The sequence below is a fragment of the Bufo bufo genome, chromosome 1 (assembly GCF_905171765.1).
Source record: "Bufo bufo chromosome 1, aBufBuf1.1, whole genome shotgun sequence".
Taxonomy (NCBI): domain Eukaryota; kingdom Metazoa; phylum Chordata; class Amphibia; order Anura; family Bufonidae; genus Bufo; species Bufo bufo.
Genome location: NC_053389.1, coordinates 406997867 through 407012886, shown reverse-complemented (window position 1 = coordinate 407012886; position 15020 = coordinate 406997867). Strand labels below are relative to the sequence as shown.

The following is a 15020-nucleotide window of genomic DNA, read 5'->3' as shown; positions in this document are numbered from 1 at the left end:
GTACGGTATTTGTGTTTGTTATTTTCATCTATAAGCTGCACTATTGGGCCACTATGAGGGGAGTCATTATTATAACTGGGGGCACTATTTTAACTGGGGCACTTTGGAGGCATTATTATACCTGGGGCAGTCGCTGGGAACCAAAGACCTTCTCTCCTCCACCTTCTCCGAAAAAAAGAAAAAAGAAAAGAAAAGAAGACACTCACCTATTACCCCTTCGGTTCAGGAAGCAGGTGATACAGAGCTTCTGCATCCTTCCCTCGAGCCTTCTACAGTTGGACCTAATAACAAGGGTGAGATTAACGGTTAAAACAGTCAGGTTGGCACACAGATGCTGCGCAATTTTATTAACCAAATACCACAGAGTGATGATAAATTATATTTACTTAATGAGTTTTTAAAGTTGTTATCAAACATAAATAAGGAGGATTCACACTCCTTAACTCAGGTCTGGGTGGATAAGACATCTGTCAATCCTCAATCAGGCAATGACAGATTTATGGGCATAAATAAAGATCTTGTCTCTGTTTTTAACCCTCAAGCGAATAATTTAGAGGGTATACATCATTCCTGCCTTAAAGAGGCTTTGATGTGTCATATTTCACCTCTCGGATATCACCTGTCATTCACAGTAAAAGAAAAAATATGGAACAGGGAATTTATTGATTTATATTCCCTACTCCCATCTTCCGGTAATAAAACCGAATTAAAGGACAATAAGGATCCGGAAACAAAAACACAAAAAACAAATCTATTTTTAATTGGTTACAGGCTATTACTATTTATGCAGCAGTGATGTGTGAACGTAAACTAGAGTTCTGATGTGGATTATTTTATCACATGGATTCAATTTTGGAAGCCTATTGAAGTTTCGGTGGAATGGCTTGGAATTCATATGATGAATCTTTCAGGCAGAAACTGTCAGTTTACCCTAATATGCAATGGGGATCCAAGGACGTTTTGCCAACAAAGTAACAACAAGAGATGCCTATGTTTTGCATTTAATGAAAACATATGCAGATGGACCGCAAATTGCAAATATAGGCATGAATGTTCCTTTTGTCGCGGAGGCCATCCAGTCTTCAAGTGTTTCAAGAAGCTTGGTTCAGCTGGGGCCTCAACTTCAAAAGATGCTCAAGGAAAAAGCAACAACTCCAGTGAAACTAACAAAGTTAACCTCCTGGTTAAATTGCTATCCAAACAAAGCGATCGCTAGGTTATCATTATCTGTTTTTTCTTCCGACCTCTATGTCCCTGAATTTTCAGGGACTGGCTGTTCCTGGGTGGAGAACCTCAAATCTGTTAGATTATATCCTTCCATAGTTAAATATTTTTTTTTAAAAGTAATTGAATAAGGCCGCGTTGCTGGCCCGTTCTCTTCCTCTCCTTTTCAACTTTTTCGTTTGTCCCCCTTTAGGACTAGTCCCTAAAAAATAAACTAAAGCTTTCCTTTTAATTCACAATCTTTCCTTCCCCAAGGACCATTTATTAAATGATGAAATAGATAAAGTCTTGCTTCTGTTTCTTATTTATCGTTTAATATGGCCATTGTCAAATTAGGTAATTGGGCAAGAATGCACTCCTAGCCAAAACAGATATTAAATGCATTCAGACTTCTTCCTATTCACCCTAAAGGATTTAATTAAAGAGGACTTTTTCTCTGCCGACCGGATCACCGTCCCTCCGGTCAGTAGATGAATTCTTTAGAGCCTTGGGTCTTATCTATGATGACCCGGATCGGATCTCTCAGGCCAAGACCAAGTTACGGGGTTTGCGGCAGGGAGAACGTTCTGCGGAGACCTTTTGCTCTGAATTTAGGAGATGGGCTACGGATACAAAGTGGAACGATTCTGCTCTCCGTAGCCAATTCTGCCATGGTCTCTCTGAGAGACTGCAGGACGCATTGGCTTTTCATAAAAATCCTGAGTCATTGGAAGCAGCTATGTCCCATGCTGTACGTCTTGATAGACGCCTGAGGGAGAGATCTAGGGGTCCTCACCTTCAGAACGTACTCGGGTGGTTGTGCCTTGTGATGAGCCTATGCAGTTAGGAGAAGCTACTCCTGGAACTACTGGCAAAAGCTTGGGTCATGTGAAAGGAGTCTGCTTTTGTTGTGGCAAGAAGGGACATTTTGTGAATATTTGTCCGTACTTGCTGCATCAAGGTGTAAACCAAAGGAAAAAAAGTTTAATCCCCAAATTACTATTGGTAGTGTGGGTGGGCAGCAAGAAAACCTACTTTTGTCTTTTACTGGTAGTACCCGTTTTCTCCCGTCAGCCGAGGTGGCGCTAGAGTCCAAAACTGTGAAAATCGAAGCTTTTATCGACAGTGGGGCAGGAGTTAACTTGATTGATGGACAGTTTTTACGCATTCACGGGTTGACTACTAATGCATTAGAGAATAGTATTTCTGTCTTTGCAATTGACTCAGCACCTCTCGCCCAAAAATGCCTGTCGCAGGTAGTGAATGACATTCATTTAAGAGTGGGTGATTTGCATCAGGAATCTATCTCCTGTTTGTTGGAGGGTCTGCCTGCTCCGTTGGTGTTGGGCTTACCATGGTTAAGCAAACATAACCCTAACATCGATTGGCAAGCGAAACAGATTCTCGAGTGGAGTGATTTTTGCATGGACCACTGTCTTAATGCATCGTTCTCTATGGTTACCACTAAAACTGTACGCTCATTCATTTCTGAATTTTCTGATGTGTTTTCTGAGAGTGGTAATCAGGAGTTGCCTCTGCATTGGGAGTATGACTGTCCCGTCAATCTTATTCCCGGAGCTAAATTGCCCAAATCTCGGTTGTATAATCTTTCGGAACCCGAAAGAAAGGCTATGCGAGAGTATATAACCGAGAGTTTGGCAAAGGGACATATTAGACCATCCAAGTCCCCAGTGGCTGCTGGATTTTTCTTTGTAAAGAAAAAGGATGGTATCCTGAGACCATGTCTGGACTTCCGTGAGCTCAATCGTATTACCGTCCGTGATCCTTACCCCCTTCCTTTGATTCCGGATTTGTTTAGTCAGATTGTTGGTGCCAAGGTGTTCTCTAAATTGGATCTGAGGGGGGCATATAATCTGGTAAGGATCAAGGAGGGGGATGAGTGGAAGACCGCATTTAATACCCCTGAGGGTAAAACCTGGTCATGCCCTTTGGGTTAACCAATGCTCCTGCGGTTTTTCAACACTTTGTCAATGACATCTTTCATCATCTGGTGGGGAGGTTTGTCGTTGTATACCTTGATGACATACTAATTTATTCGCCTAATATGGAGACTCATCAGGATCATGTGAAACAGGTGTTACAGATCCTAAGAGAGAATAAGTTGTATGCTAAGATGGAAAAGTGTATATTTGCTGTACAGGAAGTGCAATTTCTAGGTTACCTGCTCTCATCCTCAGGTTTTCGTATGGATCCCGAGAAGGTCCGTGCCGTGTTGGACTGGGATCGACCCGAAAATCTGAAAGCGCTTATGCGGTTTTTGGGGTTTACCAACTACTACCGTAAATTTATCTTGAACTATTCATCGGTGGTTAAACCTTTAACAGACATGACTAGGAAGGGTGCTGATATTTCTATCTGGTCTGATGCGGCATTACAGGCCTTTTCTGCTGTGAAAGAATGTTTTGCTTCGGCCCCTATTCTGGTGCAACCGGACGTGTCTCAGCCATTTATTGTTGAGGTTGACGCGTCAGAGGTTGGGGTAGGAGCAATATTGTCGCAGGGTCCTTCACCCAGTAAATGGCGCGCATTTGCATTTTTCTCTAAAAAAAACTTTCGACTGCTGAAAGGAATTATGATGTGGGGAATAGGGAATTGCTGGCCATTAAGTTGGCGTTCGAAGAATGGCGGCATTGGTTGGAAGGAGCAATTCTTACTATTACGGTAATTACGCATCACAAGAATCTGGCCTACTTGGAGTCGGCTAAGCGACTGAACCCAAGGCAGGCCAGATGGTCATTGTTTTTCACCAGATTTAACTTCATCATCACTTACCGCCCTGGGGTTAAGAACGTCAAGGCGGATGCTTTGTCACGTAGCTTTCCTGGGGGAAGGGGGGGGGGGGGTCTAATGACCCTAGTCCCATTTTATCTGAAGGGGTAATTATTTCCGCTCTTTATCCTGATCTCGAGGCCAGGGTGTTGGAGGCACAGGAGGATGCTCCGGACTCTTGTCCTCAGGGGAAATTGTTTGTTCCCCCCGAATTACGTCACAAGGTGTTCGAGGAACATCACTGTGCGGTGCTAGCTGGGCACCCTGGGAGCAGATCGACTATCGATCTCATCTCTCGCGGATTCTGGTGGCCGGGGTTGCGTAAGTGTATTGAGGACTATGTGTCAGCCTGTGGTACCTGTGCACGTGCTAAGGTGACACATACTTGGCCTTCCGGATCTCTGCTTCCATTGCCCATCCCGTTCAGACCTTGGACCCATTTGTCCATGGATTTTATCACGGATTTACCGAATTCTCCAGGAAAGACCGTGATTCTGGTGGTTGTCGATCGTTTTAGTAAAATGGCACACTTTATTGCATTACCTAGTCTACCCAATGCTAAAACTCTTGCGCAGGTGTTTGTCGACAACATTGTGAAACTACATGGCATTCCCTCTGATGTGGTGTCCGATAGAGGGACTCAGTTTGTTTCCAGATTCTGGAGAGCGTTCTGTACTCGTCTGGGTGTACAATTGTCCTTCTCTTCGGCTTTTCATCCTCAGTCGAACGGACAGACGGAGCGCACTAATCAGAATCTGGAGACTTACATGAGATGTTTTGTTTCAGAGAATCAGGAAGAGTAGTCTTCATTTTTGTCGTTAGCTGAGTTTGCTATAACTAACCGTAGACAGGAATCCACTGATAAGTCGCTGTTTTTTGGGGCATATGGGTTCCATCCACAGTTTGGTACATTTTCTGGTGCTCATAATTCCGGCATTCCTGAGGAGGAACAATTTTCCTCTTCTTTGTCTTCTATTTGGCGGAAAATCCAAAATAACCTGGAAAAGATAGGCAACAGGTATAAGCGTACGGCTGACAGGAGACGTATGAGTGGTCCGGACCTGAGAGTGGGTGATTCTGTGTGGCTGTCTACAAGAAACATTAAACTTAAGGTACCTTCTTGGAAGTTGGGACCAAGATTTATTGGTCCATATAAGATCTCTGCCATTGGTAACCCTGTAGCCTTCCATCTTGAACCTCCTCAGGCATTAAAAATAACGTATTTCATAATTCGTTGTTAAAGAAATGTGTTGAACCTGTTGAGTCGTCCTCCTTGCCTCCTGCTCCTGTTATGGTGGACGGTAATTTAGAATTTCAGATCAGCAGGATTGTGGACTCCCGAGTTCTCCGGAGATCCCTCCAGTATCTCGTTCATTGGAGAGGGTACGGACCAGAGGAGAGGATGTGGGTTCCAGCGACCGATGTTAATGCTAGTCGTCTGGTGAGAGCATTCCACAGAGCTCATCCTGATAAGGTTGGTCCTGGGTGCCCGGAGGTCACCCGTAGAAGGGGGGTACTGTCACACCGGTGACAGGTTTGAGAAGGTCTGAAAGATTATCTGCTCATTAGTGATCTGACAGCATCTTTTGGTTTCACTTTGTCTGTGTGTTGCTTGTATGTCCACACCTCCTGTTCAGGTGTGGATCATGTGACCTTTACCTCCCCCTATTTAGTTTGACTTCACCCATCACTCCTTGCTCTGGATAGCATCATTTGGTGTTGGAAGAGCTGGAGTGTGGTTCTAGTTGAAGTCCTGATCATCCATCATCCTTAGAAGTTAAGTGTTATGCTTGTTGTGTTTTGTATTCCTCCCCCCCCCTCTGTTGTTTACTAGGCCTCAGTGAGAATCTGATTCCTTCACCAGGGAAGGAGCGGGTTGTCTCTGCCCTGTCATTAAGTCTAGGGCATCTGAAGGGCCACCAGGGTTTTCTAGGTTCCTGTGTATGGGCATCTCTACCATCGAGAGGTGCCCATACGGATAGGAGTTAGGGCCAGGAGCAGGGTTTCATAGGTGGTGACCCTTTCCCTTCCCTCTTGTTGTCTTTTGGTGTTCTCCCCTACTACATCCGTGACAATGCTTTATCTCGTCAGAATCTCACACTCTTCAAAGAACTAGTGCCAGAAGCGGCAACCTGCAACTCTCCCTGCCCGACTCATCTTTGGAAAATAATTTAGGAGTTCTGCGGGACTTAATATGGAAATCTCTTTCCCCAAATACATTGTCTTCTTAAGCATCTGCTTGGAAAATATGGACGTCATTTTGTGACTTCAAAAATTTAGATACTTTTTCCAATTATTCTTTACCTTTAATTGAATTTTTCAAAAATTTACTGGTAAATAAAAACTCTTTCCATACTATAAACTACATTTTTATTGGCATCTCATTCTTTTTCAAAATGTTAGGTCTTCAACCAGTTAAAAATAATTTCATTTTGAATCGGGCCTTAAAAGGTCTAAATAGATGTACTGTAAAGAAAGAAAAAAACAGACCAATTTCCAAGAAAATTTTATTACAATTATATGACATTTTACCCTCAATATGTTCTTCGGATTTAGAAACTCTGCTTTTCCGATCTGTTTTTCTTTTGGCCTTCTTCGCTGCTCTCCGGATCAGTGAATTCACAGCTGTGAATAAACACAGTACATCACCAATTAATATTTCCGATTTGGGATAATATAGTTTTAAAACTTTACATACGAAAGTCAAAAAAAGATCAACTACAAAAAAGTCATTGGATAACTTTACATCCCCTCCATAACACCCGATTATGCCCTATTATGGCTATGCAAAATTGGTTAAAGAGTAGGCCAAAGGTGAATAGTCCTTTATTCATACACCGGGACCATTCTCCTCTTACTAGATTTCAATTTAACGCAATTTTAAAGAAAAGTCTACATATGTTAGGCTATCAAGACTATAATATTTCTGCCCATTCATTCAGAATAGGAGCAGCCACCTTGGCTGCGCAACAAGGATGGTCTTCATCCTTAATAAAAAATCTAGGTAGATGGAAATCTGATAGATTCAAGATCTATATCAGACCAGAATTGTTATTAGAATAGTTTCATTTGTCTTACAGGTAATCGCAAGAACTGGATTGTAGGAAACCACATCGTTAATGGAGCATTAAAGAGGGCTTCTCAAAGAAAATATTTACATGACCTTGGTTTAAATTTTAATATATATATTCATTGTTCTGCACAATCCGATTTAAAATTGAGAGATGTTTGGTCTTTGTGTAACTCCCTATCATTCTACTTACCTTTACCAGATCTCATTATTCTACATTTTGGTGAAAATGACTTAGGACGTATGAATTTTCTGGAATTGATTAATAAATATAAATACACATTTAGGAATATTCATTCTTCATTACCAAATTCAGTCATTATCTTCTCAGAAATGATTCCGAAGCTCAACTGGTCTCACAGTGATCTACGATTCCTGGTTAAAATCAGGAAAAAGTTAATCGTCAGTTAAATGGTTTCTCATACAGACACATGGAACTTGAAGGATTTACTGAAGGTCTTTACACTTCTGACTATTGGCGTTTGTCTGATATAGGCAATGATATTCTTAATGTGGGTTTCCAAAACATGATAGAAGAAGGTCTGCGATGTTTGGGGGGTGTCATGTGATGAATGGCTTGTGGGTGAAGTCACTCATTATTTGAGTGGACGTGTTGTTTATTATTATCTCTATTTAACAGTTTATTAGTTAGTTAAAGAATTAACATTGCGGCCTTTACCTCCACATATATACTTATATATAATTTCCATAATAAATGTTATTTAGCAATTAATTGGACACATTTAATTGCTAAATAAGAGAACACATGATGGCATTGTATAGGTGTATGTGGTGCATAATAAAGTTAATTTCTTACCTGGCAACAGGATCTGATTGGAGAAGTTATCAGCGAATGCGTCTGGGGAAAGTTGCAGGCGCCCTTGGTGAATGATGATTGGTCCTGCTCTTCATCGGACGTTTCAGGTACCTATAAAAGAAGGAAACAACGGTTAGTGCGCATTCACAGCAATGGACAACAAACAACTCCCGCCCCTATATTGTCACGATGTTAGATTATTTGGGTGAAGTCGCTCATTATTTGAGTGGACGTGTTGTTTATTATTATATCTAATTAACAGTTTATTATTTAGTTAAAGAATTAACATTGCAGCCTTTACCTCCACATATATACTTAAAGTCAGGTCCATAAATATTGGGACATTGACACAATTCTAACATTTTTGGCTCTATACACCACCACAATGGATTTGAAATGAAACGAACAAGATGTGCTTTAACTGCAGACTGTCAGCTTTAATTTGAGAGTATTTACATCCAAATCAGGTGAACGGTGTAGGAATTACAACAGTTTGCATATGTGCCTCCCACTTGTTAAGGGACCAAAAGTAATGGGACAATTGGCTTCTCAGCTGTTCCATGGCCAGGTGTGTGTTATTCCCTCATTATCCCAATTACAATGAGCAGATAAAAGGTCCAGGGTTCATTTCAAGTGTGCTATTTGCATTTGGAATCTGTTGCTGTCAACTCTCAAGATGAGATCCAAAGAGCTGTCACTATCAGTGAAGCAAGCCATCATTAGGCTGAAAAAACAAAACAAACCCATCAGAGAGATAGCAAAAACATTAGGTGTGGCCAAAACAACTGTTTGGAACATTTTTTAAAAGAAGGAATGCACCGGTGAGCTCAGCAACACCAAAAGACCCGGAAGACCACGGAAAACAACTGTGGTGGATGACAAAATAATTCTTTCCCTGGTGAAGAAAACACCCTTCACAACAGTTGGCCAGATCAAGAACACTCTCCAGGAGGTAGGTGTATGTGTGTCAAAGTCAACAATCAAGAGAAGACTTCACCAGAGTGAATACAGAGGGTTCACCACAAGATGTAAACCATTGGTAAGCCTCAATAACAGGAGGGCCAGATTAGAATTTGCCAAACGACATCTAAAAAAGCCTTCACAGTTCTGGAACAACATCCTATGGACAGATGAGACCAAGATCAACTTGTACCAGAGTGATGGGAAGAGAAGAGTATGGAGAAGGAAAGGAACTGCTCATGATCCTAAGCATACCACCTCATCAGTGAAGCATAGTGGTGGTAGTGTCATGTCGTGGGCATGTATGGCTGCCAATGGAACTGGTTCTCTTGTATTTATTGATGATGTGACTGCTGACAACAGCAGCGGGATGAATTCTAAAGTGTTTCGGGCAATATTATCTGCTCATATTCAGCCAAATACTTCAGAACTCATTGGACGGTGCTTCACAGTGCAGATGGATAATGACCCAAAGCATACTGCCAGGGCCGGCTCCAGGTTTAAGTGGGCCCTTGGGCGATAAAGTCTCAGTGGGCCCCCTTACACAGTGATAACTCTCTGAGTACAGATAATATAGTAGATATCACCTGCAGTCCTATGTAACAGCACAGATAACACAGTCATGGCTATCTGAATACAGAAAATGTAGTAGTGTTACCTGCAGTCCTATGTAAAACCACAGATGACACTAGTGCTAATAATGTGGTAGTGTTACCTGCAGTCCTATGTAAAACCACAGATAATGCTAGTGCTGATAATGTGGTAGTGTTACCTGCAGTGTTATGTAAAATCACAGATAACACTAGTGCTGATAATGTGGTAGTGTTACCTGCAGTCCTATGTAAAACCAAAGATAACACTAGTGTAGATCATGTGGTACTAGTGTGATCCTGCAGTCCTATATAAAAAACAACAGACAACACTAGTGCTGATAATGTGGTAGTGTTAGGCCTCATGCACACGACCGTTGTTTTAGTCCGCATCCGAGCTGCAGTTTTTGCGGCTTGGATGCGGACCCATTCACTTTAATAGGGCCACAAAAGATCCAGACAGCACTCCGTGTGCTGTCCGCATCCGCTGCTCCGTCCATGGTCTGCAAGAAAAATATAACCTGTCCTATTCTTGTCCGTTTTGCGGACAAGAATAGGCAGTCATATTAATGGCTGTCCGTGCCGTTGCCCAAATTGCGGAACGCGCACGGACGCCATCCATTTTTTGCGGATCCCCAATTAGCGGACCTCAAAACACACAACGGTCGCATGCATGTAGCCTTACCTGCAGTCCTATGTAAAACCACAGATAACACTAGTGTAGATCATGTGGTAGTGTTACCTACGTCCTTAGTGTGCCTCCCTGTGCCTCTCCCACGGACTCCATGCTGGCGGTGCTGCCTCCTCTTCCTTCTTCTTGCCCTGCACAGAACGTCCTGATGCAGCTGTGTCAAGACATAGAAACACTGTGGGCATGGTGATGGTGACACACGGGGAGAGACACACACACACAGGGACAGGGACAGATACACAGGGAGAGACACACACACACACAGGGAGAGACACACACACACAGCGAGAGATACACACACACACACACACACACACAGGGACAGACACATACACACAAGGACACACACACTGGGACGGTCAAATACACACAGGGACAAATACACACACAGGGACAGACACACACAAAGGGACAGACACACAGGAACAGACACACACACATACACACGCAGGGACAGACAGACACATACACACACACACACACACAGCGACAGACAGACACACACACACACACAGTGACAGACACACACACAGCGACAGACACACACACAGGGACAGACAAACACAGACACACACAGGGACAGACACACAGCTAGGCCTCACCACATTCCAGCCAGGCTCCTGTCTGTACAGGAACATAGCTCTCTGCTCCTCCATCTCCTCCCCCACTGCTCACATGGGCGGATGACATCAGGAAGGTCCTTTAGCCCGGTAGGAAACTCCATCTACCCTGTTCTGAGTCCTGGGGCTGCCCACCACAGCAGTGCACATGGCAAAAAATGTCTGCAATGCTGGGGTAAGCTGCCCTAGAATTCAGAACAGGCAGTTTAATGAAGACCAGGACACAGCTGCAAGAGTGAGCTGGCACAGTGGGCCCCCCCAGGGAGCAGTGAGCCCCGGCACTTGCCCAGGTGTAGCGGGTGCTGATGCCGGCCTTGCATACTGCAAAAGCAACCAAAGAGTTTTTTAAGGGAAAGAAGTGGAATGTTATGCAATGGTCAAGTCAACCACCTGACCTGAATCCGATTGAGCATGCATTTCACTTGCTGAAGACAAAACTGAAGGGAAAATGCCCCAAGAACAAGCAGGAACTGAAGACAGTTGCAGTAGAGGCCTGGCAGAGCCTCACCAGGGATGAAACCCAGCATCTGGTGATGTCTATGTGTTCCAGACTTCAGGCTGTAATTGACTGCAAAGGATTTGCAACCAAGTATTAAAAAGCGAAAGTTGTTTTTTTGCTACCTCTCTGATGGGTTTGTTGTGTTTTTTAAGCCTAATGATGGCTTGCTTCACTGATAGTGACAGCTCTTTGGATCTCATCTTGAGAGTTGACAGCAACAGATTCCAAATGCAAATAGCACACTTGAAATAAACTCTGGACCTTTTATCTGTTCATTGTAATTGGGATAATGAGGGAATAACACACACCTGGCACTGGAACAGCTGAGAAGCCAATTGTCCCATTACTTTTGGTCCCTTAACAAGTGGGAGGCACATATGCAAATTGTTCACCTGATTTGGATGTAAATACCCTCAAATTAAAGCTGACAGTCTGCAGTTAAAGCACATCTTGTTCGTTTTATTTCAAATCCATTGTGGTGGTGGTGTATAGAGCTTAAAATGTTAGAATTGTGTCAATGTCCCAATATTTATGGACCTGACTGTATGTTCTCAAGCTTTTTTGGCGTGTACTAGTAGCAAAAAAAAGTATTATTTGCAGTTCAGCGGTGCAGTTATATGTTCTAGACCTTTTTTTGCCGTGTATAAGTGGGAAATAAAGGGCTTATTAGCAGTTGTGTGGTAAAGTGAGAAAATTACAGCCCTTTTTGGCGTGTATTAGTGGGAAAAAAGGGCTTATTAGCCATTGTGTGGTGAAGTGAGAAAATTAAAGTCCTTTTTGGTGTGTATTAGTGGCAAAAAAAGTATTTGTCGTTCAGCGGTGCAGTTATATGTTTTAAAGCCTTTTTTGCCGTGTATTAGTGGGAAAAAAAGGGCTTATTAGCCGTTGTGTGGTGAAGTGAGAAAATTAAGACCTTTTTGGCATGTATTAGTGGCAAAAAAAAATATTATTTGCTGTTCAGCGGTGCAGTTATATGTACTAAAGCCTTTTTTGGCATGTATTAGTGGGGGGAAAAAAGTATTTGCCGTTCAGCGGTGCAGTTAAATGTTCTGAAGCCTTTTTTGTTGTGTACTAGTGGCAAAAATAAAGGGCTTACTAGCCGTTGTGTGGTGAAGTGACAAAACTACAGCACTTTTTGTCGTGTATTAGTGGTAAAAAAAAAAGTATTATTTGCCGTTCAGCTGTGTAGTTATATGTTCTAAAGCCTTTTTTGGCATGTATTAGTGGCAAAAAAAGGGCTTATTAGCCGTTGTGTGGTGAAGTGACAAAATTACAGCCCTTTTTGACACCAAAAAATTTTTTTTGCCGTTCAGCGGTGCAGTTATATATTCTAAAGCCTTTTTTGGCATGTATTAGTGGCAAAAAAAAATATTTGCCGTTGTGTGGTGAAGTGACAAAATTACAGCTTTTTTTTGAGTTTATTAATTTCCTTTTTATTTACTTATTTGATCTAACGGTATGTCAGACAGAGAAGTGACAGGCCCTGCACAGGGGAAAGGCAGAGGCCTAAATGTTTCTGGCGCAGGCACAGGTTGCAGCAGAGTAAGAGGGTGTGGCAGCAGGGGTCACTTTGAGAGGCCTGAGCTCCCGGTGTCATCTAGCAGTCGTGTCTTGACCAGCAACCCAGCGGTTCTTGAATGGCTGATTCGGTCATCCACTTCGTCCCAAGTGACATCAGACACTCCTCGCCAAGAGTCGGTGGGTTCGTCAGACACAACCCTGTGTCCTCAACCTGCCTGTGTCCTCAACCTGCCTTTATCCTTTACTGTTCCCTCAGCCAGAGAAGTATTATATGCTGTGCGCTCAGCTCCACTGTACAGCAAGGACAAGCTACTAGAGGTCAGTCAGCAGCTACTGCCCAGCCAATATCTGGAGGAGACATCTGCCGATTCCTTCGGTAGGCGGTCATGTAGTGATGAGGAGTGTGGCGTGGGAACTGGTGTTGCGAGCGGTCAGGCTCCTGGCTCTGAGCCCATTGAGGAGGACATCAGTGACGTGCAGACAGTACTCGATGATGTAGCCGATCGCAATTAGGAGCTGGGTGATAAAGGGGCTTCATCATCATCGGGAGAAGAGGGTGGCAGCTTGCGCGTGAGGCAGCGGCGGAGCCAGCAAGTCGGTAGCATGGCCGGGAGTCAGCAGGGTGGCAGCAATGGATGGTTAGGAGCCCGCTTCACAGGAGCCTACCTGCCAGGAAAGTAGTGGTGCAGGGGTTCACGGAGGCAGCGGCGGTAGCAGTCAGTTAGTGCAGAGTGTTGGGGGTAAAATCACCTACTCGGCGGTGTGACAGTTTTTTGTTAAGCAGCCGGAGGTGAACATGGCCATTTACCGAATCTGTGGGCAGAAGGTAAAGCATGGCTAGGGTGCCAATGTTGGCACCACGGCCCTGCGTCAACATATGCAGCGTCACCATAAAGTGGCATGAGAGAACCGTGGCTCCAATGTGGTGATCCAGCCTGCCGCAGCAACTGCTGCATCACCCAGTGCCACGCACCCGATTTCAGGCAGTCAAGGCTCCACCACCACAGCCGAAGGGAGCTGTCTGTCCTTCCCATTATCTACCGGTCCTGATGCTCCTGCTCCTCGTCCTCCTACTCCTCGTCAGTCATTCTGTCAGTAATCGATCACCAAAGCTATTTCCAAGAGACAACAGTATGCGTGCACTCATCCAACGGCGCAGAAGCTGAACGTGCTCCTGGCCAAGTTGCTGGTGCTGCAGTCCCTTTCTTTCCAAGTGGTGGACTCTGCACCTTTCAGAGAACTGATGGCTTGTGCCCAGCTGAGGTGGAGAGTCCCAAACCGTAATTTCTTTGCCAAATAGGCAGTACCAGCCCTGCACAAATATGTAGAACAGAAGGTGGGCCAGTCCGTGAGCCTGTCGGTGTCTGCCAAAGTGCACAGCAGCTCCGACGTGTTGAGCTGTAACTACGGTCATGGACAATATATGTCCTTTACGACCCACTGGGTAAACGTGGTTCCTGCCCAGCCAAACCAGCAACTTGGCCAGGTGACGCCGCTTCCGCCTCCACGTTCTCACGCCGTTGGTCCTGCGACAATGTCTGCCTCTGCCTCATCCTCCACCGTGTCCTCAGCCTCCACTGCAGGGACAATTTATAGTGCTCCTCCAGCATACCATATGTGCAGGGCATGGCTGTGTCACACTGTTCTACTTCTTGTTTGCCTGGGCAAAATGAGTCACACAGGGGATGAACTGCTCTGTGTCCTTCATCAAGAAATCAAATCCTAGCTTTCTCCGCAACAACTCAAAATTGGAACCATGGTGACTGACAACGGGAAGAACATGGTGTCGGCGCTGCGTCAAGGAGGGCTGAGCCATGTGCCCTGCATGGCGCAAGTGTTCAATCTGGTTGTCAAGCAGTTCCTGAAGTCTACCACCCATCTGCAAGACATCATAAAAATAGCCAGGAAACTTTGCATGCACTTCAGCCACTCGTTCACTGCCAAGCACACCCTAATTGAGCTGCAGCGGCAGAACGGCGCACCCCAACATAGGCTGATATGCGACATTTCCACCCTATATATGTTGGATCGACTATACGAATAGAGAAAGGCTATAAACGATTTCTTGATGATCCAAGTGGACAGGAGTACTCCCCTGTGTAACTTCGATGTCAGCCAGTGCAGCTCATGCGTGACACCTGCAGTTTGCTCAGGCACTTTGAGGATGCCATGTTATTTGTCAGTCGCCAGGACTACGGGATGAGCAACGTTTTTCTATTGCTTCATATCCTGGAATAGATGCTGGTAAATCTGGCTGGT

General features: G+C 44.2%; 1 long non-coding RNA gene across 1 annotated transcript; it reads right to left on the bottom strand.

The window, feature by feature from the left end:
- Nucleotides 1–206: 206 nt before the first annotated feature.
- Nucleotides 207–7991, bottom strand: LOC120987035. The gene is made up of 4 exons (XR_005775889.1): nt 7881–7991; nt 7371–7438; nt 6526–6618; nt 207–281 (listed from the first exon to the last, which is right to left on the bottom strand). It is a non-coding gene; the product is annotated as an uncharacterized LOC120987035 (long non-coding RNA).
- Between the last annotated feature and the right edge of the window lie 7029 nt (nt 7992–15020).